The sequence below is a fragment of the Heterocephalus glaber genome, unplaced genomic scaffold, assembly GCF_053883595.1.
Source record: "Heterocephalus glaber isolate CG9 unplaced genomic scaffold, H.glaber_assembly_v1.0 deba00001442, whole genome shotgun sequence".
In the NCBI taxonomy this organism is placed as follows: Eukaryota; Metazoa; Chordata; class Mammalia; order Rodentia; family Bathyergidae; genus Heterocephalus; species Heterocephalus glaber.
The window spans coordinates 33,466,417-33,492,215 of NW_028258296.1; the positions used below are offsets into that span (position 1 = coordinate 33,466,417).

The window sequence follows — 25,799 nt, forward strand, 5'->3', positions numbered from 1 at the left end:
ATGTTACCTGTTAGTAGGGCCTTTTTGGACAAGTCAAATAAATTAAGGGAGTTTTGCAAAATATTTATATTTGCCTGGACTTTTCAGAAGCATACAGACAGCACTTGATAATCACTTCACTTAGAGTTTGGATTTTGACTTGCTGCTTTTGTGCTAGTGACTTTTTTGTGGACTATTCATCAGAGATAAATTATCTCAGACTTTAGTTGGACAGAGTAGGGGGCTCCATAGTGATAGGGATCAATATATGGGGGTGGCCAGAGGCTTTAGTGCTGGTCTGATTTAATAGGTCTTGGAAAGAGTTGTATTAAAAGCTTTTAGGGAAAGCGCCCTGTTGCTGCTTTTTGTACTCTGTTGAGTATTTTAATGAATGCAGCTATAAAGAGTGTTTTATCTCTATGTTATGAGCCCAGGTTTGACTGTTTGTGCTCTCCAAAGTATTTTAGCTGTCTTGGGATAAGTTTTTATGAAGAGAAGAAAACTCACATGGAAATAGGATTTTTATAATGAGTACTAATCTGAAGAAATTAACAGCAATCACTGGTATTAAATCCCCAAATCAGAGATTTTAGACTGATTAAAAATGTATACCATTCAGACAACAGAGTTTCACACCAGATTCTGATAATATAATTATCTTTATGTTACTGTGACACTTTGGGGTGAATTATAGATTTGTTCTCTAGGATACTTAAAAGAGCTTTGGGATATCTTAATTTAAAATCTTAGTAAAATTTTGTGCTTTCTTCAAGATAATTCTTACCTTTTAAATCTCAAAGCCTAGGTTTTACAATAATATAAAAGTTATACTGTTGAATATTATATAATTTTTAAAATATGAAAGTAATGTTGTACCTAGCATACATCAGTATATCAATTTCCTGACTTCTGGGGTGGGATGACAGTCTAAAAGGGCAGAGCAGAAGTTACTTGCTTCATATGGATCTAAACTTTCCATGGTTATACATGCACTGTTTTTTGTGTTTTTTTTGTACTTGGGATCGAACTCAGGACCTTGTGCTTGAGAGGCAGGAGGTAAAACCACTGAGCTAAATCCCCAGCCCAGTTACACATGTGTTGTACAGTTTGCTTAAGGATTTTTTTTTATCCTATTTTAATTTTTTTCCTGATTTTTTTCTTTTCAACTTAAAATTTATTCACTTTTTTGGTTTCATTAGTACATCCTTGCAGTGTGTAATGTTTATATTCCTCATTGGAGTTGGTACATGTACATAATGTTATGACTACATTTATATAGGGAGGAAGTCAGCACTTTCATGACCTCATTTACAACCTTTGTGATACCCACTTATGATGGAGCTTAGTAAAGGTAGGAAAGGAAGTGTAGTATTGAATCCATTGAAAATGTTGGTACTCTTTCCTGTCCTATAGGTTAAACTCATGAGTCATTTGCAGAAGCAATCCAGCTAAATTCTTTAATTGAAATGGATTATAGGGAAATGACATGGGAAGATATTACTGATAAATTGAATTTTTTAAAAATTTAGTAAAACATTTCATTTCAGTGTGCTTTATTAATAAACTATATAAATATAAACCATAAGCATACAATTAACCATTACATCTCAAACTATTATTTCTCTAGAAGATGAACCTGTGAAATATTTAATCTCCATTTTAGGATGTTACCAATGCATTTTTTTTTTTTGGTACCGGGGGATCAAACTTGGGTCCTTGCGCTTGTGCAGACTAATGCATTTTAATACAGCAAGACATTTCATTTTGCTTTTTCAACAGTCACCATCTTTTGAAAGTCTACTATAAAAATCATCATTTTAAAGAGCTGTTTATTCATTACTTTGATTCATTTGTTCATTATTACCCATATTATTACTGAACATTTAATAAGAGCTCTGATTGAGATCATAAAACTGAATAAAGACATGGCTACTTTCCATAACTCTGTCTCGGGGAGGGGGAAGTCAGAAATGTAACTTGAGTGTTACTAGAAACTAAACAGAAGTTTGCATAATTCCACCTGAATTTATTGGAATAACTAAATATATTTTTATCAGTTTTTAATTATTTAGTTTACGTGTGTATATATAATGTTCACAGTCCTTGTGTGGAGTTGGCCCATGTACACAACACATCTTCATTTTTTTTCATCCTTTTCCTTCCCTCCCTTTTCTTTTTCTTTCTTTCTTTTTTTTTTTTTTTTGGTACCAGGGATCGAATTCGGGTCCTTGTGCTTGCGAGGCAGATGGCGGAACCACTGAGCTAAATCCCCGGCCCGCTTTCCCTCCCTTTTCCCACCACCCGTCCCTTGATCCGCTTACATTTTTGTTGTGAGTACATTTAAAAATAGAATTTCCCACTTCTCTTTTCTCACTATAAAATTAACATCAATTTTAGGAAATTTATATTGTTAGAATTTTTGTGTATAAAATTTAGTCTTTTTATTCAACATAAAATTTTGTCTATAAATACTTTACATATCTGAGTACTGATTAGATTGAATTTTCTCTGCTTAATCCTCTACCACAAATAATTTCCCATGCCAATAGGTATTCCTCTATAATTTCATTTTTAATAGCTAACTGCTCATTGTTTCATTATTTAGATGTACCATAATTTATTTACTTGACCAATTCTTCCTAATTGGATATTTAAGGATTTTTTAATGCTATCATAAATAAGATTTCAATGAAAATTTTATGCACAAAATCTAATTATTTCCTTAGGAATAAAACCCTGGCCTAAAACAGTTGTTTATTACAGTAATATATTCATATTTTAAGTGTATATATCATGTATATATGCATATATATATATTTGGTATACATATACATTCAAATATTCTTTGGAAATTGTATATTACATAAGGGTTAGTAGGATCTTTATACTTTAGTGTTTTTTTTTCTTTCTGCTTTTGATGAATAAATAGCATTTTGTGTTATCATTATTTGATTAATAATGAGATTGAATATTTTAATTTTTATTAGCCATATATGTTCTTCTTAGTAAGTTACTACCAAAGCCCATTGCTTATTTTCTTATTTAATTTGTACAGTGCCATATTTTTAGTTTTATATATTTGCTTGAAAATGTTTCATCATATATTCAAGTAATAATAAATAAATAAATATGGAGGTAAATAAATAATGAGCATGGCTGAACCTCTCAGGCATGTGAGAAAGGGGAGCCTCATGATGCACCAGACACCAGGAGCAGTGGGGCAGTGATTTGCCAGCTGAGGCCACGGTAGGCCAGGTGTGACAGTGAGGTGCACAGGATGCCGAATCGCCACCCAGGCCAACTTCCGGGTTCCAGAAGACTGGTTGTGAAAGGCTATACTTATGCTGGGCTTTGTATTGACTCTGGGTGGCACAAAACATCTACTCTGAAAATTCAAAATAACAAGGTCTGTGCCTCCAATTAGTTTTGAGTCCAACAGTCCAGTACCCATGTATTTCAATAAATGCACATTAAAAGACAAACTTAACGTGCTTTGGTCAACTGTACATCTCTGATTTCTATTGCAATCAAATACAAAGCTCCCTGGCAAGACACTTCAAAAAACATAATGCAGGAAATTCCCATAATGACAACATACTCCACATAAAAATAAGCTAATCAAAAAATGACAAAAATACAAGATGAAATGCACCACAAGTAAGATTTAGATAAACAACTACTAATACCTGTAAAACTTGAAATAATGGAATAATAACTTTTTTTTGTTAAATTCTTTTATTGGTACATTGTAGGTATACAACACAATTGCATTTCTCATTGGGAATTGTACCTTTACATAATGCATCTTGGTTCTTATTTTTTCCCCATTCCTAGCCCTCCCTTCACGCCCTCCACCCTTCCCTATTTACAAAGACTTTATTTCCATTTTTTCCATTTCTCAGCATTTTTCTTTTCCCTTCTTTCCTTTCCCCTGCCCCTCCCACTACCCCTACCCCTTTGGACCTTTTCTTTCTATTTTACATTATCGATTGTGCATTTTAATCATTGGTACATTTTAGGTATACAATATAATGACATTCATCATTGGAAATTTGCACCTTTACATAATCTCTCTTGGTTCTTATTTTTCACCCTTGCCCAGCCCTCCTTTCAACCCCTCCAGTCTTCCCTATTTACAAAGATTTTGTTCCTATTTTTCCATTTTCTCATATTAATCCCATTCCCTTCTATCCTTTCCCCTAGCCCTCCCACTTCCTTCCCATTTGCCCCTTTTCTTCCTATTTCACATTACCTATTATACATTTTAGTCCTTATTTACACTTTCAGTTTCTCACATCAGAGAAACTATTTGGTATTTATGCATGTGTGTCCTATTTATTTCACTTAAGAGGATCGCCTCAATGTGCATCCACTTAGCTATAAATGTCTCTAATTTCTCCTTTTTTATGGCTGAGTAGTACTCCATTTTATAAAAAAATCACATTTTCTTTATCCAGTCTCCAGTTGATGGGAATTTGGGCTGTTTCCAAGTTTTAGCTATCACAAACCAAACTGTGCTGCTATGAGCATAGGTGCACATATATCACTGTGGTATGATTCTTTTAACTCTTTGGGGAAGATCCCCAGCAGTGGAATAGTGGGGTCAAATGGGACTTCCAGTCCTAGTTGTTTGAGGTATCTCCATACTGATTTCCACAGTGCTTGCACCAGTCTACACTCCCACCAGCAGTGGAGCAGGGTTCCTCTTTCCCCACAGCCCCACCAGCATTTGTTATTGGTTGATTTCATGATAGCAGCCATTCTTTCTGGAGTGAGGTGGAATCTCAGCATTGTTTTCATTTGCATCTCTTGAATGACCAGTGATGTTGAACATTTTTTCATGTATTTATTTGCTATTTCTACTTCCTTGTCTGAGAAATGTCTGTTCATTTCAGATGCCCATGTTTGGATTGGGTCTTTAAATTTGGGAGGTCTGATCTTTTTAAGTTCTTTATAGATTTGAGATAGTAGACTTTTGTCTGAGGAAGAGCAGGTGAAGAATTTTTCCCACATTGTGGGTTGTCTCTTCACACTCCTGGTGGTTTCTCTTGCTGTGCAGAAGCCTTTTAATAAGAAGAGATCTCACTTGTTGATTTTTTGTGCTAGTTCATGGGCAACTGAGGTTTTGTTCATAAAATCTTTTCCTACACCGATGTCTTCAAGACTTCTACCTAACCTCTGTTCCAATTGGTTCAGAGTTTCTATTTTAATATTTAGATCTTTAATCCATTTTGATTTTAATTTAGTGCATGGTGAGAGATATAGGTCTAGTTTTAATCTTTGGCAAGTTGAAGCCCAATTTTTCCAGCACCATTTATTAAAGAGGCTATCTTTCCTCCAGTGAGGGTGTTTGGCTCCTTTATCGAAGATGAGATGGCTGAGTGTGTCTGGCATTGTTTCTGCATCTTCTAATCTGTTCCACTGGTCCTCAAGTCTGTTCCTTTGCCAGTACCATGCTGTTTTTATCACAGTAGCTTTGTAGTAGAGTTGCAGGTTAGGGATTGTGATATCCCTGCCATGTGTCTGTTACCTAGAATTGCTTTTGCTATTCTGGGTCTCTTCTTGTTCCAAATGAATTTTTGGATTGTTTTCTCAAGGTCTATGAAGTATGCTGCTGGGATCTCAATTGGAATTGCATTAAATCTATATAGCAGTTTTGGAAGTATGGCCAATTTCACTATATTGATCCTTCCTACCCAGGAGCAGGGGATGTCTGTCCATTTTCTGATATCATCTTCAATCTCTCTTTTCAGAGGGCCATAGTTTTCAGAGAAGAGGTCTTTGATTTCTTTCGTTAGGTTGATTCCTAGGTATTTCAGTTTTTTGGATGCTATTGTGAAAGGAATTATTTGCCCTATTTCTCTCTCAGTGAGTCTGTCATTGGTGTAGAGGAAAGCTAGTTGATTTTTGTGTGTTGACCTTGTAACCAGCTACTTGACTGAATTTGGTTATTAAGTCTAGAAGACTTTTGGTGGAGTTCTTGGGGGCTTCTATATAGAGTATCATGTCATCTGCAAATAATGACAATTTGACTTCTTCATTTCCTATCTTTATTCCTTTTACTTCTTTCTCTTGTCTAATTGCCATGGCTAATGTTTCCAGAACTATATTGAACAAGAGTGGTGATAGTGGACATCCTTGTCTTGTTCCTGATTTTAGTGTGAAGGATTTCAGTTTTTGGCCATTTAGTATGATATTGGCTGTTGGTTTTTCATAGATGGCTTCTATCAGTTTGAGGTAGAGGCCATCTATTCCTACTTTTTGTAGGGTTTTTATCATAAATGCATGTTGGATTTTGTCAAATGCTTTTTCTGCATCTATGGATTTAATCATATGGTTTTTTCCTTGGCTCTATTGATAAAGTGTATTACATTGATTGATTTGCATATGTTGAACCATCCCTGCATCCCTGGGATGAATCCCACTTGATCAGGGTGTATGATCTTCTTGATGATCTTCTGCATTCTATTTGCCAGTATCTTATTAAGGATATTTACATCTATATTCATTAGTGAGATTGGCCTATAGTTCTCTTTTTCAGTTGAGTCTTTCTCTGGTTTGGGGATCAAGGTGATGCTTGCTTCCAGGAATGAATTTGGGAGTATTGCTTCCCTTTCAATTTCATTGAAGAGTTTAAACAGTAGTGACAGCAGTTCCTCTTAAATGTCTTGCAGAATTCAGCAGTGAAGACATCAGGGCCTGGGCTTTTCTTAGTTGATAAGTTTTTAATTACATTTTCAATTTCATTGGTTGATATTGGGTTGTTCAGAATTTTTAGGTCTTCTTCATTCAACTTTGGTAATTCATATCCATCTAGGAATCTGTCTATTTCTTCTGTGTTTTGCATCCTATTGGTGTATATCTATATTGGCGTATTGGCATTCTGGAAGTAGGTATTGATGATCCTCTGGATTTCTGCTGGGTCTGTTGTAACTTCACCCTTTTCATTCTTAATTGCATGGATTTGGGCCTTTTCTTTCCTTTTTCTCTTAAGACTGGCTAAAGGTTTGTCAATTTTGTTGATTCTTTCAAAGAACCAACTCTTGGCTTCATTGATTTTTTGGTATCATTCTCTTAGTCTCCATTGCATTGATTTTTCCTCTGATCTTTATAATTTCCTCTCTTGTATGAGCTCTGGGGTTGTTCTGCTCTTCTTTTTCTAGAAGCTTGAGGTTCAGCATCAGGTTGTTTAATTGGGCTCATTCTGTTTTCCTAATATGCGTATTCACTGCTATTAATTTCCCTTGTAAGACTGCTTTCATTGTGTCCCATAGATTCCGATATGTTGTATTGTCATTGTCATTTATTTGAAGGAACTGTCTGATTTCTTCTGTAATTTCCTCTGTGACCCATTGGTTTTTCAGAAGTGTGTTGTTCAATTTCCACATGTTTATGAAATTTTTAGTTTCTTTTGCTATGGCTCTCCAATTTCATTGCACTATGGTCTGATAATATACAGGGGATAACTTCAATTCCTTTGCACTTACTTAAACATATTCTATGTGTGAGTATGTGGTCTATTTTGTAGAATGACCCATGTGCAGCTGAGAATATGTATTCTGATTTTGTGGGGTGGAAGACTCTGTAAATGTCTGTTAAGTTCATTTGTTCAAGCGTTCGAATGAGTTCTAGTATTTCATTACTTATTTTTAGTCTAGTTGATCTATCTATTTGTGACAGTGGGGTGTTGAGGTCCCCCACTACAATTGTATTAGTGCATATATGACTTTTCATGTCCTTTAGTATTTGTTTTATATAGTTGGGCCCACTAGTGTTTGGTGTATAGATATTTATGATTGTCATCTCTTCCTCTTGGATTGTTCTCTTCACAAGGATGTAGTAGTGTCCTTCTTCGTCTCTCTTAATCAGTGTTGGTTTGAAATCTACTTGATCTGCAAAGAGGATAGCTACTCCTGCTTTTTTTCAGGTTCCCGTCGCATGGAGTATTGTTTTCCACCCTTTAACTTTCAGTCTATGAGTTTCCTTTTGAATTAAGTGTGTTTCTCGTATGCAGCATATTGTTGGATTTTGCTTCTTGACCCATTCTGCCAGTCTATTTCTTTTGATTGGTGAATTGAGACCATTAATGTTGATTGTTATAACTGAAATGTATTGACTTGTCATTGCCATGACTTTTTCTTTTTATTGGGTTCTCCCCCTTTACATTTAATTTCTTGTCATGCCAGATGGGTTCATTCTGCTTTGCTTCCTGGGGCTGTGATCCTCAATGTCTGTTCCTAGGCTATTGTGTAAAATTCCTTGGAGTGCTGGTTTGGTATTCACGAAGTTCCTAAGGTGCTCTTTGTCATGAAAGTATCTTATTTCTCCATCAATTTTGAAAGATAGTTTTGCAGGGTACATCAATCTGGGTTGGAGGCTGTTTTCTTTTAGGGCTTGGAATATGTCACTCCAAACTCTTCTTGCCTTGATGGTTTGTGTTGAGAAGTCTGCTGTGATTCTGATGGGCTTTCCTTTGTACGTGATTTGTTTCTTTTTTCTAACTGCTTGTAGAATTTTGTTCTTCTGTTGAGTTTTTGGAATCTTAACAATTATATACCTATGTGTTGATTTTTTTTAATCAAGGCTATCTGGAGTCCTATATGCCTCACTTATCTTTATGTCAAGTTCTTTCCCCCTGCTTGGGAAGTTTTCTGCATTACTTCTGTGAAGTGTTTTTTTATGTCATCTGCACTCTCTCTTGTTTCTTCATTGACTCCAATCAGTCTTATGTTATTCTTCTTTGCATCATCTAGCAGCTGCTGTATTGATTTCTCATGTTCCCTTATAATTTTGAAGCAATTTTTCTTTTCCTGGTCATTAATTGCAATCTTATCTTCTATATCTGAAATTCGGTCCTCGCATTGGCTCATTCTGCTGTGTAGACTTTCAATGGAGTTTTTAATCTCCTGGAAATCTATTTGCATCTGTTTTATGGATTCCATTTGTTTCCTATGTTGGGATTCCATCATATTCCTCAGCTCCTCTCTAGATTATTAATCATGTCTTGCACTAGGAGCACAATTTCTCCTGTTATCTGAGAAATTATTTCTGATTTCCTTTTTTCCAGATCCCCTTTTGTTGCCAGTTCAGTGGGTCCAGGTGGTTGAGTATCAGAGTGTTCCATCTCATTTCCCTTTGGGGTTGCTGTAGGTGATCTGGAAGTCTGGTTTTGAGACTTATTTATGTGTTTTCTCATTTCAACTAGGGGGGCAGGGGTGAGCTGTTGGCGCCCTCGAGGATCACCTCCTCTGAGCTGAGTGAGGTGGGACAGGGGCCAGGAGCGGCGGTAGGGAAGGTGTCCCAGAAGCCCCTTCCTCTGGGCTGGGGCAGTGGGAGGGATGGTAGCCAGGAAGCTCCTTCCTCTGGACCAGGAGAAGTAGGATGGCGGCTCAGAAGCCCCTACCTCTGGGCCGGGAGCGGAGGGACCCAGTACCATGGTCTGGTGGTTCGGTGTCCTCTACATCTTTGTAGTGTGAAACCAAGTGGCTGTTCAGAGAAGAGGCCAGAGGAGTGGGGAAGGGATTGTCCAGTGGATTGCTGCCAGGGCCCGGGCTAATTCGGGGTATTCCGCTTGACTTGTGACCTCGGTGGGGCATCCGCAGACCTGCCTGTCTGTGGTGGGCTCTGAAATAATACTATTGAACAGACCTAAAAGTAAGGCTTTTAAAGTCATTAGTATAGAAAGTTAAGTTATAGAATATGAAAAGAAGAGGACAGGAGATTTATTTTTAAAAAAAGCAGATGTAGTTTTTGAAAGTACCCATTGGCATTCAAAAAAAGAAAATATTTTCACGGAATTAAAAACATCATAGATGACATAGAAAGCAGATAATATATCCTCAAAGAGTGAAAGAATAAGAGAGCTAGAAGAGAAATTGGTTGGGAAACCATAATGCAGGAGTGCTTTTAACACACATTAAGGAAAATTCCTGGTGAAAGAAAAATACTGGTAGAGATTTCCAGTCTCTGAAAGTTGTATATCAAGCCTAGAACACAAAATTTTCTGAAATACTGGTAAGAAGAAAATAGTAATCCAATGTAATAGTAAGATCATAATGCCAGAGAAAAAAAGTGAAATGTTAGTCACAATCAGAAAATGTAAATAAATTATAAAAGCCCAGCAATTAGAATACAAATAGACTTTCAGCTTCAACAGTTGGAGCTGGAAAATAGTGGTTAAGACTTCAAACTAGTAAAGTGGAAAAAGATCTCAACAGAAAAACCTAAAATTATATAAAGCATACTTGAAGAATGAATTTAATATGACATATTAGGGAGACAAATACAAAGTGCCACTCACAGGACCTACTGGAAGAATAATAAAGTAATTCTTCATTAAGAAAGCAGTTGAGCTGGGTGTGGTGGCACATCAAAAATATGGACCATGGTGACATGAAAGATGAGTATGAAGAAGACTTATAGGGAGGAGCAACTTTACCTTTAGCCCTATTGATATAGGGGGAAAAGATGTAACTCCCAAACCTGCTAGATATCCAAAATGCGAGTTTGTGTTCTCTCAAATCGAAAAATGAATTCTAGGAACAATGGGGGTTAAGAGTAGGAAATATTGGCCTCGTACACCATGGTGCGCGTCCCGAGCCCCAGCGTCGGGGGAGGCTATGGTAGATGAGGGCGAGGAGGAGAAGGAAGAGGAGGAGGAGGAGGAGGAGGAGGAGGAGGAGGAGGAGGAGGAGGAGGAGGAGGAGGAGCAGGAGCATGGCCTGCTGCTAGCTCGGGCAGCCCAGCAGCTGCAGGGCAGTGGAGCCTCTAGAGGAAGATGAGGAAGGGGACGATGAGTTTGAGGACCAGGCTCCTGAGGAGCTGACTTTCGCCAGTGCCCAGGTGGAAGTGAGGAAAGAGGAGCGGCGAGTGCTTGAGAGAGACCTAAGCAGGGACAACATGCTCCTGAAGGAGAAGAGGAAGCGACTTGAGGAGCTGTTCATTGAATAGAAGAAAAGAAAACTGCTTCCAGACACTCTTCTAGCGCAATTAACTACAGCTTCACATACTGGCATAAAGAAATCACCAGGAAAGTTGAAAGAAGTGAATTTACAAAAGAAAAGTGAAGAATGTGAAAAAGGAAGTGACACCAAGAAAGTTAAAGTACAAAAAGTACAGTCTGTTAGCCAGAAAAGCTACGTTGCTCTAAGGCTGAAGGACCAGGATCTGAGGGATTCGAGGCAGCAAGCAGCCAAAGCTTTCATACATGATTCCTTGTATGGTCCTGGAACCAACAGAACTACTGTAAATAAGTTCCTGTCTCTTGACAACAAGAGGTCACCAGTGAAAAAGGCTGCAGCCCTGTTTTTAAATAATGCTTGGGGAGTCCAGAGAAAACAAAATGCGAAGCGGTTTGAAAGGTGATGGATGGTCGGAAGTATGAAAACTAGTAAATTAAAGCTGTATGAAAAAAAAAAAAAAAGAATAGGAAAAGTTTATTGAGAGAAAGAAAGCTTCTGCCTAAGAGAGACAGAAGGGGAACAAGAAAGTGGGTTTCCCGACCACCCCACGGTTCAAAGGTGTTTTATACAGGAAAGCCAGGTGGTGAGGCGGGTACAAAGTGAGACAAAACTGTAAGAGCCAATGGAAATTTACAAGGTGGGCATGAGGTGGGACAAAAGCATGACCAACTGTGGGACTGCATAACCCTGTCATCCTAAAACTCCCCTAGTCCCAACTGTGAATGTGAGTAAATAGATAAAGATGCTTGTTAGTTCCCGGACGCTAGATAAGATCTGTATCAGCCATAAGGTCCCAAAGTAAATTACTCAACTCTTTGTTCGAAACTGCTGTTCCAGACACCGCTATCTATAGAACAATCTACAAACATCTGCTGACTATCAGTATGTGTCAGCTGACCACTAACCTTTGTTCCTCTTCTATAAATTTCTCCTGTTAACTTCCCCTGCAACCCCCTATAAAAAGAGCCTCGGACTCTGGGCTAGTCGCCTCTCTAAGCTACTTTGGTTTGGGAGTGCCGTCTGGCCAGACTAAGGTCTGTTTTACTTTCCAACTTGTCCGGTGTGGGTGTGTTCCTTCCCGGGCGTTCTTCGCTATAGTCAGCCCCTCGGAGCATTTGGTAAGGCCCTCGGTCTTACACAACCAGTCAGATTACGAGTATAGTCACCCAGGTAATATTGATTAAATGGGGGTCAAATGGGGGAGCAAGACACGTAGCAAGTATACAAGGATTTTCAGTAAGGGTGGGGATCAGGGATATTTCCTGGAGAGGCTGGGTTAAGGCCTTGACCCCACACCCAGGTGATTGATACCTATTTAGAATATCAATCACAGCTACTTATCCCCAGGGGAAGCACAAGGGTTTGTAGTTTTTCTCCTTTCACAATTCTGGTCTTCAGTGAATGTGTCTTGATTGTCCTCCAAGTTGGTTCCTTGACTGTCCTCCATGTTGGCTCCTCCTGGGCCAGCCCTGTCTAACTGCCTACAAGGTATCTACTTAAGTCACCTATCTGCAATACTATTAGATATATGTGCTAAATATGTAAGTGTAATGACAAAAAAAAATAGTAGTCTCATGCGAAATTTCATACCAGTAAATTGTGGAAAAGGAATTAAACAAGTTATTGATTCAAAAGTTGTAGGAAAATAAATGAAAAACAAGTATAAGATGAAAATTGCATTTAATTATAGCCTAATTTAATACATGTAAATATCAGCAATTGGATTAGTATAAACAGAGGAAAACTTACTATTTAAAATACAGAGAATGGCAAATTAATCATGTACATATATCCAGCCATCAATTATTAATAAACTTTAGAATTAAAAAATAATTACTGGAAAAGCTGAGAGAAAAATAAAAGGATATGACAATGTGTATAAGGCAAACTCTGAGTAAAACAAAGAAAATTGTGGTTATGTACACAAAACACAAAAGAAGCAAGGCAAAATTCTTTAATAGAAAGAAAGAAGTAGGTCATTGAGAAATAAACCATAAGAAAAATGCAAAAATACTGAGCTTTTAAGCAGCTCAAGATACATTCTCAAGTGCTGAAAATTAAAATTTATATAACAAAGAATTGAAAAATACCAAGTCAGGTTTTAATCCAATTCATAAAAATTGATAATTTTATGGCAAAAAAGTAACAATTTCAGAGAAAATTTGCATAACAAAATTAACAAGCTTCATGTAATGAACATCCTTGGGACACTTAAGAAAATATTTGATTAGGTCCAGGATTTAGCTCAGTGGCACTGTGCCAGCCTCAAAAGCACAAGCTTGTGAGTTTGATCCCTGGTACCAAAAAAAAAAAAAAAGAAAGAAAATGCTCAGTCTTCTGGTCCACTTAAGCACATAGAAATCACAGAGCAATTGACCACTTTAGAGTACCAAAGCAAGTCTTTGTAAATATAAAACAAAAAAAAACCCCAAACAAACAACAACAAAAACAAAAAAAACCCAAAACACTGTTTATCATCTAGTTCACTTTCTTACACCTGAATGCAATAAAGATGAATTTAAATTCTACAAATGTATGGATCTGGGTCATGTAAATCACTGGTGGGTATACAATTTTATAATTGTTTTGGAAAACAAGTTATCATTACATCCTAAGCTGAAATTCCACATCTCTTACCACTTCCATACAGAGTGAGAATTGACCAAAGTTATTTGTGGAATCTCTGTGGATAACGGCAAAAAGCCCCACAAAAAATGAAAAAAACTTAATTGTCCCTTGATAGAGAAGTGAATAAATAAGTTTTATTATTACAATGTATTACGCACAGTAATTGAAATAAGCCATATCTACAGGTGTCAATATCAACAATTCAAAATACAAAAGTATTACTGAAAGGAAGAGAGTTACAAATATTGTGTAAAATATTTTGACATTTACATTAGTTGAAACATTGAATTAAAAATATCAGTTTGCAATATGTATACTTAATGAGAAAAACAGAAAACCTTTATGGGAGTGATAAGATACTAGGGAGGCTGATGACTTCTCCGTGAAGAAAGTGGCAAGGTAAACTGGAGTTTTACCTGAATCTCAACATTTTTTTTCACACCCTCAACCAAAAAGGAACCTGAAACAAATATGACTAAATGCTGATATATTATAAAAATGATAAATGAGTACATGAGTGCCATTTCCTACAAATTCAAAATATATAATGTACAAAATTTTAAAGTACGTAACCTAAAGGATTTATTTTAAACATTCAATCTAACAAATCTTTGTGACAAATATATTAGTTTCTCACTTATCTACATTTGTTTTGATGCTTTTAAACAATGGAAGGTTTAAAGTTTTTATTAAGCAAAAGCTATAATTTTCTTTTTGGTTGGTTCTACACTCATATTAATGATGTTTTTCCCATCCCCAAGAATCATTAAGCATTCCCATTTATTCTATTCTTCTTATTGTTTTTTTACATTCAATTTAGCAAGCAATGTAGAATTTATTTTGCTATGATCTGTGAGTTCAGTACTTCTAAAATCCTATTTCATCAGTTTTCAATAATCAATAGCTCTAAATCATATTCTAAACAATTTTTTTAGTCTCAGTGATTAGAAATGAATTTTTCTCATAAAAGAATACTAAATTATACAAGAATATTAAATTGCATTTTTGGAGTTTCTTATTCTGTGTCAGTCTCTATTTTAATTCCCATACCTACAGAATAAGTCTTGGTACCTTGATATTCTTACTGTTCTCCACTTCTCTCAGCTCCTTGTATTTATATTTAAAACTCTCAGCTCCTTGTGTATATTTTTAAAACTTTTTGTTTGGTTTTTTTTTTTTTTTTTGGTACTGGGGATCGAACTCGGGTCCTTAGCTTGCGAGGCAGGCAGTGGAACTACTGAGCTAAATCCCCGGCCCTATTTTTAAAACTTTTTGTCTTGATTATTCTCAAACATTTCTCTTCTTGGCAAACCTGAAAATCATTTTGCAAGGTTCCAAATCAAACATTCAGATTACAACCTGAATTGCACTGAACCAGTCCGTTAACATTAGAAAGAATTGACATCTTTCTATGAGTGACTGGATTCATTAAGTTTTATACTTGAGACTTGTGATATGTTTCTCATTACTTGAGTTTTTTTCTTAAATTTCCTAAATTTAAAAATTTACCTTAACCATTAACTTTTATGTTACTCTGTTCATTTTTGTTACATTTTTATGATTACTTGTAGCATATAAGACAGTTCTTGTTTCTTCATCACTGTGTATATTTAATCTACAGATGGCCATTGAATTCCATTCTCACACTTTTGGTTTTTCTAGATAATTTATAATAGCATCTGGAAATAAAATTATTTTATTTTATTCTTTTTTATAATTTCACTTTATATTTATCTTTATATGGTGTTGTGCAATTTTAGAATAATAGTAAATATTTGTAGTGATAGTAGGCATCCTTTTCATATGATTTTTTATACCTATGATGTTAGCTATGGGGCAAAACTATATAGTATATTATGCTAAGAAATTAAATTCAGAGTTTATGAAATATTTTTATAAGGTGAGAATGAATAAACAAGTTTCTCACAGTTTCGTAGATTTCTGGTTTTGATTTTTAAATTATGGCCATTCAATTGGCTTTATTTCTTTTTACAAATCACACATAAAATATAATTTTATTTTCTCCTTTTAAAAAAAGAAATTAAATATTATTATAGTATGTTTTCTCAGAGTAAAACAATTTCATCTTATCAATTTGAGGAAAAATATTGGTGCATTATTGGTGAAGAGTCTTGCTAATGGCTTTAATTTACAGGTACCAAAAACCAAAAAAAAAAAAAAAAAAAAGGAAGAGAAATGAATCATATATTTAAACAAAAATTACTTTGGTGAAATTATTATTTAAGCAGCTTTTTATTAATATTTATTATGAGTTGTGCACTATGAGATGCATATATGAAAAAAATTAAATAATTAAATGGCAATAAAAATTCTTAAGCTTTATTTATTCTAGTCCAAAAAAAAAGAAGACAAAATATCAGAAACTAAATTTCCTGGACTGAAATTCATTTAGCTTTCTTTTAAACTATGCTTCTTTCATACACTATACATTGATTACAAACATCCTGTTCCTGTTCCTTATGCATAGCAAAATATCAGACAAAATAGTTCCAAATGTCTGATATTTCCTAAAAAGAATACATGAGAATTTTAGTGAATTATGTATCTCTTGTTATCAAGTCAATTTGATTTATAAACATGTGACTTCTGCTTTTTTTGTATAGTAAGGAATGCCTGACTTTACCTGATTCATTGTTAAAAGTGTCCAAGAGAGACTAATCTGTGATAGACAGTCTAGAAAATTTGGTTCATTCTAAATGTAATATCATCTGATACCATGACAAGGATATAAGAATATTCTGCCCCCCCCATTGTTCCTAATTTAAAAAAGTATTTCCAAGTAAGATATTGAATTAGAATAACAGAATTGTGGAATTATAGCCCATAAAAATAATCATTGTATTAAATTCCTTAATTTAGCTGCAGAAACTGAGGTACCAAGAGGTTAAGTGGTGTCCCTGGGGTGAAACAGCTATGTAGAAGCTTCTGTGGGACTGAAATATCTCTTGAAATGAAGGCTTGTCCAGTACTTTTTCCATCACACCATACTGCAGGACTGTGTAGGCAAGCTGTCAGCTTTTAAATTTTAAATTATGATTCAGAAAAAAAGGAAAATAAGTTTATTTTTTAGTTTTTGGAATCTCCTTATCTAACACATTCCATTCTGGTAAAAGCTATATAAAGGAAGGCTAGGTAAATTTCCAAAGAAAGTCTCCAAGCCTCTCAAAAATTTTGAATTTATCTCAGACTTGAGTTTACTAAAATCTCCATATCTGACAGCTGCTTTAAAATTTGTATCAAAGTTTGGGTGGGAAAAAGGGAGGAAGGGAAGAATGGAGGGAGGGAAGGAGGGAGAGAGGGAGGAGGGGTGAGGGAAGAAAGGAGAAAAGAAGAGGTAACAAATTTAGCATTCAAAGGTTTTTCAGGATAGCCACTGAAAATGGCTATCAGTCATTATCATCACTTTAGAACTATTTGGAGATCATTTTATGCATGGGGGAACTATATTTTTGTCAAACTATTAATTTAAAAATCCATATTTTAATAATTCCAAATTACTTTAAAATATTTTTTTGTAACTTTAGTATAGTCTCTTAGGTCACCTTCCATTTGTTTTCATTATTCTAACATTCAAATAAATAATGATTTTAAGCAAAAGATACAAATAGAATATTAACTAAAAGTATACAAAGGAGAAGTAAGAACAACACACAGGACTTGGAGCCGAAGTAATAGCAATGCACTGGGCTAAGAGTAGATTTTAAGTGTTCTCATCAAAAAGAAGTAATAAGTATATTAGGTAATGCATATGCTAATTAATTTAATTTAGTCCACACACACACACACACACACACACACACATATATATATCAAAGCATAAGGTTGTACACTACAAATATGAATAATTTTATTTGTCAATTAAAAAAGAAATAGCATTAAGAAAAAAATAATAAAACAATAAATCAAATATTGAGGACTTGTGCCTCAACTTATTTTTTCTGGAGCCAGGCACATTTAGTTTCTTGGTAGAAATAGTTTTTAGATATATGACACTGCTTTGTGTTTGTGTTGTGGTAATCATATGCCAAAGATATTGTCACTTTAATGCTCAAAACTTAAAAGTATTATGTCATGAGAAACACTTTCCACTTTATATTTAAAATTTTATTTGTGGAGAAACCCACTTTCCAGACTCCTTTCTGTCTCTTGTAGACAGAAGTTTTCTTTCTCTCAATAAATTTTTCCTACATTTAACCTTCATTGTTCCTAGAATTCATTCTTCAGTTTTAGAGAAAATGAACTCACGTTTTGGATATGTAGCAGGTTTGGGATTTATATCTCTTCCCCCTATATCATTTTGGAGGTCTTCCACTGAGATTACTGGAGGGAGAAACTGGCTTGGTCAAGGAGCAGAGCTACCCCCAGAGCAGAGGAGGTGAACCTTCCATGCCACTGTATAACCACTGCCCCCAGTGCCATGGAGCAGAGCTGCCCCCAGCACACAGGAGGTGAACCTTCCAGGCTGCTTTACCACTGCCCCCAGCACTTAGGAGGTGAGCTTGCAGGCACCAGCAGCACACATCCCTTCCTCGCCCTTGAAATGAGAAGAGATGTAAACAAGTGTCAAAACCAGATTTCCAGATCACCTAAATCAACCTCAAAGGGAAACAAGATGGAACAATCTTATACTCAACCACCTGAACTCCCTGAACTGGCAACACAACAAGATCTGGAAAAAATGAAATCAGAAATAATTTCTCAGATAACAGCAGAGATTGTGCCCATAGTGCAAGACATAATTAATAAATCCAGAGAGGACATAGATAAAAAAATAGAGGAGCTGAGGAACATGATGGAATCCAAATATAAGAAACAAATGGAATCCATAAAACAGATACAAATAGATTTCCAGGAGATTAAAAACTCCATTGAAAGTCTACAAAGCAGAATGAGCCAATGTGAGGACAGAATTTCAGATATAGAAGCTAAGATTGCAATTAGTGACCAGGAAAAGAAAAATTGCTTTAAAATAGTTAGGGACCATGAGAAATCAATCCAGCAGCTGCTAGACGATGCAAAGAAGAACAACATAAGACTGATTGGAGTCAATGAAGAAACTGGAGCGATTGCAGATGACATAAAAAAACTGTTCACAGAAGTAATGGCAGCAAACTTCCCAAGCAGGGGAAAAGAAGTTGACATACAGATAAGTGAGGCATATAGGACTCCAGCTAGCCTTGATCAAAAAAAATCTACACATAGGCATATAATAGTTAAGATTCCAGAAACCCAATAGAAGAACAAAATTCTACAAGCAGTTAGAGAAAAGAAACAAATCACATACAAAGGAAAGTCCATCAGAATCACAGCAGACTTCTCAATGCAAACCCTTAAGGCAAAAAGAGCTTGGAGTGACATATTCCAAGCCCTAAAGGAAAAAAGCCTCCAACCCAGATTGATGTACCCTACAAAACTATCTTTGAAAATTGGTAGGGAAATAAGATACTTTCTTGACAAAGAGCACCTGAGGAACATCATGAATACCAAACCAGCACTGCAAAAAAATTTTAGGCAAAATCCTAGGAAAAGACAATGAGAATCACAACCCCAGGAAGTCCAGTAGAATGAATCTATTGGGCACAACAAGAAATTAAATGCAGAGGGGAAGAATCCAACAAAAAGAAAAAGTCATGACAATGATAAGTCAATATGTATCAGTTATAACCATCAATGTTAAGGGTCTCAATTCATGAATCAAAAGAAGGAGACTGGCAGAATGGGTCAAGAAGCAAGGTGCAACAATATGTTGAATAAGAGAAACACACTTAATTCAAAAAGAAACTCATAGACTGAATGTTAAAGGGTGGAAAACAATACTCCATGTGACAGGAAACAGAAAAAAAAAACAGGACTAGCTATCCTCTTTGCAGATCAAGTGGATTTCAAACCAACACTGATTAAGAGAGACAAAGAAGGACACTACATCCTTGTAAAAGGAACAATCCACGAGGAAGAGATGAAAATCATAAACATATATGCACCAAACACTGGTGCACCCAACTATATAAAACAAATACTAATGGACATGAAAAATCAAATAAGCACTAGTACAATAGTAGTGGGGGAACCTCAATACCCCACTGTCACAAATAGATAGATCAACTAGACAAAAAATAAAAAACAAAATACTATCACTCAATCAAACTCTTGAACAAATGAACTTATCAGATCTTTACAGAGTGCTCCACCCCACAAAATCAGAATGCACATTCTTTTCAGCTGCACATGGGTTGTTCTCAAAAATAGACCACATATTTGCTCATAGAACATATTTAAGTAAGTGCAAAGGAATTGAAGTTATCCCCTGTATGTTATCAGACCATAGTGCAATGAAATTGGAGATCAATAGCAAAAGAAACCACAAGAATTTCATAAACCATGGAAATTGAACAATACACTTCTGAATAACCAATGGGTCACAGAGGAAATTAAAGAAGAAATCAGACAGTTCCTTCAATTAAATGAAAATGCCAACACAACATATCAGAATCTATGGGACATAATGAAGGCAGTCTTATGAGGAAAATTCATAGCAGTGAATACTCATATTAGGAAAACAGAGCAAGCCCAAATAAACAACCTGATGCTGGACCTCAAGCTTCCAGAAAAAGAAGAGCAGGACAAACCCAAAGCTCATACAAGAGAGGAAATTATAAAGATCAGAGCAGAAATTCATGCAATGGAGACTATGAGAATGATACAAAAAAATCAATGAAGCCAAGAGTTGGTTCTCAAAATTGACAAACCATTAGCCAACCTTATGAGAAAAAGGAAAGCAAAGGCCCAAATCCATGCAATTAGGAATGAAAAGGATGAAATTACAACAGACTCAGCAGAAATCCAGAGGATCATCAATATCTATTTCAAGAACCTATACAACAATAAGGTGGAAAACATAGAAGAAATGGACAGATTCCTATATACATATGAATTACCGAAGTTGAACGAAGAAGATCTAAACATTCTAAACAACCCAATGAAACTCAATCAATGAAATTGAAAACACAATTAAAAACTTACCAACTAAGAAAAGCCTGAGGTCCTGATGGCTTCACCACTGAATTCTATAAGACATTTAGAGAGGAACTGCTGCCACTACTGTTTAAACTCTTCAATGAAATGGAAAGTGTAGCCATACTTCCAAAATTATTACCGGAAGCAAGCATCACCTTGATCCCTAAAGCAGAGAAAGACCTAACCGAAAAAGAGAACTATAGGCCAATCTTACTAATGAACATAGATGCAAAAATCCTTAATAAGATACTGGCAAATAGAATGCAGAAGATCATCAAGAAGATCATACACCCTGACCAAGGGGGATTCATCCCAGGGATGCAGGGATGGTTCAACATATGCAAATCAATCAATGTAATACACTATATCAATAGAGCCAAGGACAAAAACCATAGGATCATCTCAATAGATGCAGCAAAAGCACTTGACAAAATCCAACATGCATTTATGATAAAATCCCTACAAAAACTGGAATAGATGGTCTCTACCTCAATCTGAAAAAAGCCATCTATGAAAAACCAACAGCCAATATCATACTAAATATTCATAAACTGAAATCCTTCACACTAAATCAGGAACAAGACAAGGATGTCCACTATTACCACTCCTGTTCGATATAGTCTTAGAAACATTAGCCACAACAATTATACAAGAGAAAGAAATAAAAAGAATAAAGATAGGAAATGAAGAAGTCAAATTGTCATTATTTGCAGATGACATGATACTCTATATAGAAGACCCCAAGAACTCCACCAAAAGTCTTCTAAACTTAATAACCAAATTCAGTCAAGTAGCTGGTTACAAGGTCAATGCACAAAAATCAATAGCTTTCCTTTACATGAACAACAGACTCACTGAGAGAGAATAGGGCAAATAATTCCTTTGACAATAACATTCAAAAAACTGAAATACCTAGGAATCAACCTAATAAATCAAAGACCTGGTCCCCGAAAACAATAGCACTCTGAAAAGAGAGATTGAAGACAATATCAGAAAATGGAAAGACATCCTTTCTTCCTAGGTAGAAAGAATCAACATAGTGAAAATGGCCATACTTCCAAAATTGCTTTATAGATGCAATGCCATCCCAATTGAAATCCCAACAGCATACTTCACAAATCTTGAGAAAACAATCCAAAAACTCCTTTGGATCAAGAAGAGACCTAGAATACCAAAAGCAACCCTAGGCAACACAGACATGGCAGGGGGTATCACAACCACCAACTTGAAACTATATTACAAAGCTACTGTGATAAAACCAGCATGGTACTGGCAAAGAAACAGACCTGTGGACCACTGGAACAGATCAGAAAACCAGAAACAACTCCAGACACACTCAGAAACCTCATCTTCAACAAGGGAGCCAGACACCCTCACTGGAATAAAGATAGTCTCTTTGATGAATAGTGCTGGAAAAATTTGGTTTCAACTTGCCAAAGATTAAAACCAGGCCTATATCTCTCACCGTGCACTAAACTAAAATCGCAATGGATTGAAGATCTAAATATTAAAACAGAAATACTGAACCAGCAGGAACAGAGGTTAGATAGAACTCTTGATGACATTGGTGTAGGAAAAAATTTTATGAACAAAAACTCAGTTGCCTGTGAACTAGCACGAAGAATCAACAAGTGAGATCTCTTCTTATTAAAAGTCTTCTGCACAGCAAGAGAAACCACCAGGAGTGTGAAGAGACAACCCACAATGTGGGAAAATCTTTTATCAGCTTTTCCTCAGACAAAGGCTTACTATCATGAATCCATAAAGAACTTAAAAAAATTAGACCTCCCAATTTTAAAGACCCAATCCAAAAACGGGCATCTGAAATGAACAGACATTTCTCAGACAAAGAAATAGAAATAGCAAATCAACATATGAAAAAAATGTTCAGCATCACTGGTCATTCAAGAGATGCAAGTGAAAACAACACTGAGATTCCACCTCACCCCAGAAGGAATGTCTGCTATCAAGAAATCAACCAAAAACAAATGCTGGCAGGGATGTGTGGAAAGAGGAACCCTACTCCATTGCTGCTGGGAGTCTAGACTGGTACAACCACTGTGGAAATCAGTACAGAGATACCTCAAAGAACTAGGACTGGAAGTCCCATTTGACCCATCTGTTCCCCTGGTGGGTATCTTCCCCATAGAAATAAAAGAATCATATCACAGTGATATATGTGCACCCATGCTCATAGCAGCACAGTGTGTAATAGCTAAAACTTGGAAGCAGCCCAATTGCCCTTGAACTGGAGACTTAATAAAGAAAATGTGAGTTTTTAAAATGGAGTACTACTCAGACATAAAAAATGAGAAATTAGAGGCATTTGTAGCTAAATGGTTGCACATTGAGGTGATTCTCTTAAGTGAAATAAATAGGACACACATGTAAATACCAAACAGTTTCTCTAGTTTGAGAAACTGAAAGTGTAAATAAGGACTAAAAGGTGTAATAGATAATGTGAAATAGGAAGAAAAGATGCAAAGAGGAAGGGGAAGTGGGAGGGGTAGGGGAAAGGAAAGAAGGGAATGGAATTAATATGAGAAAATGAAAAAAATGGAAAGAAAGTCCTTGTAAATAGGGAGGGATGGAGGGGTTGGAGGAAGGGCAGGGGAATGGGGAAAAAGTAAAAACCAAGATGGATTATGTAAAGGTGCAAATTTCCAATGATAAATGTCCTTATATTGTATACCTAAAATGTACCAATAAAATTAACTTAAAAAAATTTACTTGTCTTGATCTATTTATTTCATGTGTTAGTTCATTCTGATTAAATTATAGCTGTATTAAAAGAAATATACTAGATTTTTTTGTAAATGAATCTTAAGTGTTTGAGTTGAGTATATGAACCCATCATGAATTTTAACAATGCTCATTACCTAAGTACAGTTTTATAAAAAATATACTTCAAAAGGGAAAATATTCACTTTCATTTTTGATGAATTTTTAAAAATTGAGACTGATAAATTTTCCTCTATGTTTTCTCTCATTTTCTCTAGAATCTTAACTAGAGAAGTGTCAGGTGTAAGCTTTAGGGACTTTTCTTGTGTAGTATAATTCTTTACAAGGGCAGATACCTTTGTTTTCTTGACTGCTGTATTATCCCAGGCTTAGAACAAGATCTGGATGATAAAATGTGCTTAATGAGAAATGAATGAATTAATGAAGTGGTATGCTTAGCCCTTCTGGGCCCCTTTTTCCATTCTAGCACTTGGAGCAGAGAGGAGAAGCTGGATACCATCCCCTGCATGAATGTGGGGCCACCAACTGGAAAGCCAGAAGAACCATGCATCTCAGAGCTACAGAATGGCTCTGCATTAACTTCTGATTTGAGATGAAAGAAAAATACAATTATTGTAAGGTCATGGCTCTTTGGAGATTTCTGTTACTCATGAGTGAATAGCACTCTAAATGAATGAAAATAAAACAATGAAAGTAAATAAAGAATAAATAAAAGAGTAAAGGGCCAAGGACGTGTATAGCCCAAGGTAGAGCACTTGCCTAGTGTGAACAAGACCTGGATTCAATCTCCAATAACTAAAAAATGAACAACCAAAAAACACCCTCCCCAAACAACAGTCAGTGAAATTTTATGGAAAAGTTTTTAAAATCATAGTTGATGATGCAGGGTAATCCTAATGTAGACTTAATCTTTTACCAAAAATGAAGAACAATTTATAGAAACTGAAGGGAGAAAAACTTTGTGAAGAATCAACTAGAAGGAAACTAACAGGTAGTGTTAAACAGCATAGTTTTATATATGTGTATATTGTGTTCTCTCTTCTCTCTTTCCCTCCCTCCCTCCCTCTCCCTCTGCCTCTCTGTCTCTCTCTGTCTCTGTCTCTCTCCCCCTCTCTCCTTATCCTAAGCAATCCTTCAGGATATATACTACAAATTTATTTGAAAACATTAAGAAAAGAAATTCACATAGTATTTAAGTAACAAGTTTAAAGTCATTCAGGTGGTATGAAGCAAATTCAAATCCTGACCTTGGGCCCAGACATATTTTCTCCACTCATGAGTGCCAAGGTAAGTGATCAACAGTGAAAAGAAGATACCCAGCCTGTTCACCCCTTGAATCTGTGGTAGGAATGTACTGAGATTAAATTATAATTAATCTAGGCATAAAAATACATGACACAAATTAAATACACTACATTAACAATGCTTGTGGGCGTTCAAAATATTTTTAATTTAATGTTTATTTATTTGTAACTACACAAAAACATATTTACATAGTAGTGGAGTGACATGGTGTTACCCCACATATACATTGTGTAACATACATACATTGTGTTATGCTCAAAATCACATTAAATGTATCTATCTCCTTCAGCGTTTATCATTTCTTTATGGTAAAATCATCCAAAATCCTTTCTTCTAGCTTTTTAGAAATGTACAGTGCATTAATGTTATATGTAGGCACCATAGTGCACAATAGCACACCAGAACTTCTCTCTTCTATCTAACTGTGATAGTCTCCATTGATTAACCCTTCCCCCTCACCCTCTCCCATCTTATTGTCCCCAGCTCTAGGAAACATTCTACTCTTTTTTAAAGATTAATTTTATTGGTACATTTAAATTATACAATATAATGACATTCATCATTGGAAATTTGCACCTTTACATAATCTCTCTTGGTTCTTATTTTTCCCTATTCCCCTGCCCTCCTTTCAACCCCTCCATCTCTCCTTATCTATCCCTGACTTTCTTTCCATTCTTTCATTTTCTCATATTAATTCCATTCCCTTCTTTCCTCTCCCCTACTCTTCCCATTTCCCCTTCCCCTTTGCACCTTTTCTTCCTATTTCACATTATCTATTATACCTTTTAGTCCTTATTTACACTTTCAGTTTCTCACACTAGAGAAACCATTCAGTATTTATGCATGTGTGTCCTATTTATTTCACTTGAGAGTATCGCCTCAATGTGCATCTATTTAGCTATAAATGTCTCTAGTTTCTCATTCTTTATGGCCGAGTAATACTCCATTTTATAAAAAAAACCACCACACTTTCTTTATCCAGTCTCCAGTTGATGGGCAATTGGGCTGCTTCCAGGTTTTAGCTATTGAGTATTGTGCTGCTATGAACATGGATGTACATATATCACTGTGGTATGATTCTTTTAATTCTTTGGGGAAGAGACTCAGCAGGGCAATAGCTGGGTCAAATGGGACTTCCAGTCCTAGTTC

General features: G+C 35.7%; 1 pseudogene; it reads left to right on the forward strand.

Annotated features, from left to right (window-relative positions):
* The first annotated feature begins 10,523 nt into the window (after window positions 1-10,523).
* Window positions 10,524-11,436, forward strand: LOC101704810 (U3 small nucleolar RNA-associated protein NOL7 pseudogene; annotated as a pseudogene).
* The last annotated feature ends 14,363 nt before the right edge of the window (window positions 11,437-25,799 follow it).